Source organism: Triticum urartu, chromosome 5A (assembly GCF_056163025.1).
Source record: "Triticum urartu cultivar PI428250 chromosome 5A, HENAU_Tu73, whole genome shotgun sequence".
NCBI lineage: Eukaryota > Viridiplantae > Streptophyta > Magnoliopsida > Poales > Poaceae > Triticum > Triticum urartu.
Window position 1 is genome coordinate 305,490,166 of NC_141877.1, and position 3,976 is coordinate 305,494,141.

The following is a 3,976-nucleotide window of genomic DNA, read 5'->3' on the forward strand; positions in this document are numbered from 1 at the left end:
TGTGACTAATGATTTAGTAGCGGGATGATGTATTACGGAACGAGTAAAGAGACTTGCCGGTAACGAGATTGAACTAGGTATGAAGATACCGACGACCGAATCTCGGGCAAGTAACATACTGATGACAAAGGGAATTACGTATGTTGTCATTATGGTACGACCGATAAAGATCTTTGTAGAATATGTGGGAACCAATATGAGCATCCAGGTTCCACTATTGGTTATTGACCGGAAAGGTGTCTCGGTCATGTCTACATAGTTCTCGAACCCGTAGGGTCCGCACACTTAATGTTCGATGATGATTTTGTATTATATGAGTTATGTGATTTGGCGACCGAATGTTGTTCGGAGTCTCAGATGAGAGCACAGACATGACGAGGAGTCTCAAAATGGTCGAGAGGTAAAGATTCATATATAGGACGATAGTATTCAGACACCAGAAGTGTTCTAGGGGTACCGGGTACGTATCGGGCCTAATGGGCCAAGAGTTGGACAGACCAGCCCCAAAAGGGGCTGGTGCGCCCCACTATAGGCTGAATAGGAGGAGAAGGAAAAGAAGGGAAGGGAGAAGGAAAGGGGAGGATTCGGCCTCCCTCTTTCCTTCCCTTCCCCCTCTCTTTCCTTCCACCTCCGATGGATATGGAAGGGGGAGGTCGACTTGGAGGAGGCACCCCAGTAGGATTACTCCTACTTGGGGCGCCCCTTGCAGCCGCTCTCCCTCTCCCACCTATATATATGTGGGGGGGGGGCACCGCTAGAACACACAACATTGATTCCTAGCCGTGTGCGGCGCCCCCTCCACAGTTTACACCTCTGGTCGTATTGTCATAGTGCTTAGGCGAAGCCCTGCGCAGATCACTTCACCATCACCGTCACCATGCCGTTGTGCTGATGAAACTCTCCCTCGACACTTTGCTGGATCAAGAGTTCGAGGTATGTCATCGAGCTGAACGTGTGCAGAACTCGGAGGTGTCGCACGTTCAGTACTTGAACGGTTGAGATGAGAAGACGTTTGACTACATCAACTGCGTTAAGCTAACACTTCCACTTTCGGTCTATGAGGGTACATGGACACACTCTCCCCCTCTCGTTGCTATGAATCTCCTAGATATATCTTGCATGATCGTAGGAATTTTTTTGAAATTGCATGCTACGTTCCCCAACAAGTTTCACCTCCCCCTCAGCCTCCCATGTGGCCTATCTTCTGTCGATGTCATTAGAGGAGACGAAAAATGCTATGGAACTAATAAATGTGCCAACAAACGCTTCTCCACTACTTTCCACCCATGTCTATAACAAGGTTATCCCAATCGAGGAATAGCTCACAACCTCCACTTTCGACATCATCGCGCAAAGCCTCCACCTTCCTCCCCATCGTCATGTATGAAATTGTTTGGAAACGTTGCATGGAAAACCAAAAAAATTCTACGCACATGCAAGATCTATCCATGGAGATGCATATCAATGAGAGGGGAGAGTGTGTCTACGTACCCTCGTAGACCATAAGCAGAAGCATTTATTAACGTGCATGATGTAGTCGAACTTCTTCGCGATCCAACCGATCAAGTACCGAACGTACAACTGATAACCCACAAGTATAGGTGATCAATTGTAGCCTCTTTCGACAAGTAAGAGTGTCGAACCCAATGAGGAGCTAAAGGTAGAACAAATATTCCCTCAAGTTCTATCGACCACCGATACAACTCTACGCACGCTTAACTTTCGCTTTACCTAGAACAAGTATGAAACTAGAAGTACTTTGTAGGTGTTTTTGGATAGGTTTGCAAGATAATAAAAAGTGCTTAAATAAAAAGTAGGGGATGTTTAGATAAAGACAAAACTAAGTTAGTTTTAGTAGAGAGCTTGTTGTTACGAGAAAGTTATTTGTCCCTAGGCAATCGATAACTAGACCGGTAATCATTATTGCAATGTTATTTGAGGGAGAGGCATAAGCTAACATACTTTCTCTACTTGGATCATATGCACTTATGATTGGAACTCTAGCAAGCATCCGCAACTACTAAAGATCATTAAGGTAAAACCCAACCATAGCATTAAAGTATCAAGTCTTCTTTATCCCATACGCAAACAACCTACTTACTCGGGTCTGTGCTTCTGCCACTCACGCCACCCACCATAAGCAATGAACATATTGCAAACCCTACAACAGGAATCCCTCACACTTGCACGACACGGAGAGCACCATAGGATAGCACCAATAATGAAACATGCAACTCAAACCAATCACGATCATCAATTAACCCATTGGACAAAACGGATCTACTCAAACATCATAGGATAGCCATACATCATTGGGAAATAATATATAGCGTTGAGCACCATGTTTAAGTAGAGATTACAACAGGAAAAAGAGGGGTTACACCACTGCATAGAGGGGGGAAGAGTTGGTGATGATGGCGGTGAAGTTGTTGGTGAAGATTGCGGTGATGATGATGGCCCTTGGTGGCACTCCCGCGCCACCGGAAGCGAGGGGGAGAGAGCCCCCCTCCTTTTTCTTCTTCTTCTTATTCTTCTTCTTCTTCTTCTTCTTCTTCTTCTTCTTCTTCTTCTTCTTCGTCCTTGACCTCCTCCCTAGATGGGATAAGGGTTTCCCCTCTGGTCCTTGGTCTCCATGGCGTGGGAGGGGCGAGAGCCCCTTCGAGATTGGATCTGTCTCTCTCTGTTTCTACGTTCTCCCCTGCCGCCCTTTCACCATTTCGTATATATATGGAGATCCGTAACTCCGATTGGACAGAAATCTTCGCCGAGATTTTTTCCAGAAAATTAGCTTTCTTGCGGCAAAAGAATAGCATTAACCGCCTTACGGGGGGGGCACGATGGTCGGGGGCGCTCCTAGGGGGGTGGTGCGCGCCCCCTACCTCGTGCCGCCCTCGGGAACCGTCTCGCGTGGATTTTTCTTCCCATATTTTCCATATATTCCAAAAACAATCTCTGTCCGTTTTTATCCCGTTTGGACTCCGTTTGATATGGATTTTTTGCAAAACAAAAAACATGCAACAAACAGGAACTGGCACTGGCACTGGCACTAGATCAATATGTTAGTCCCCAAAAATAGTATAAGAAGTTGCCAAAAGTATATGAAAGTTGTAGAATATTGGCATGGAACAATAAAAAATTATATATACGACGGAGACGTATCGACAACACCTCCACTTTCAGCACACGTTCAGCTCGGTGACGTCCTCACCTTCTTGATCCAGCAAGACAGGCAAAGTAGTAGATGAGTTTCGGCAGGACAACAGTGTGGTGGCGATGGTGATGCAACTATCTCCGCAAGGCTTTGTCGAGCACTACGAAAATATGACTAAGGATGAACTAGAGGGAGAGGGGCGTCGCTCACGGCTAGGGAATCGTGGTGTGTGTAGCCCCACTCCCTCGTCTCATATATATAGGTGGAGGGGGAGGGGAGGCAGCCCCTAGGGCTCCCCAAGTGGCCGGCGGCTACCATGTTTAAGTAGAGATTACAACGGGTAAAAGACAGGTTACACCTCTGCATAGAGGGGGGAAGATTCGGTGATGATGGCGGTGAAGTTGTTGGTGAAGATTGCGGTGATGATGATGGCACCCGGTGGCACTCCGGCGCCACCGGAAGCGAGGGGGAGAGAGAGCCCCTCCTTCTTCTTCTTCCTTGACCTCCTCCCTAGATGGGAGAAGGGTTTCCCCTCTGGTCCTTGGTCTCTATGGCGTGGGAGGGGCGAGAGCCCCTTCGAGATTGGATCTATCTCTCTGTCTCTCTCTATTTCTGCGTTCTCCCTGCTGCCCTTTCACCGTTTCGTATATATATGGAGATCCGTAACTCCGATTGGACTAAAATCTTTGCCGAGATTTTTTTTCCTGAAAATTAGCTTTCTTGCGGCAAAATAATAGCATTAACCGCCTTACGGGGGGCCACGAGGGTCAGGGGCGCGCCCAGGGCGGTGGGGCGCGCCCCCTGCCTCGTGCCCCCCTCGGGAAC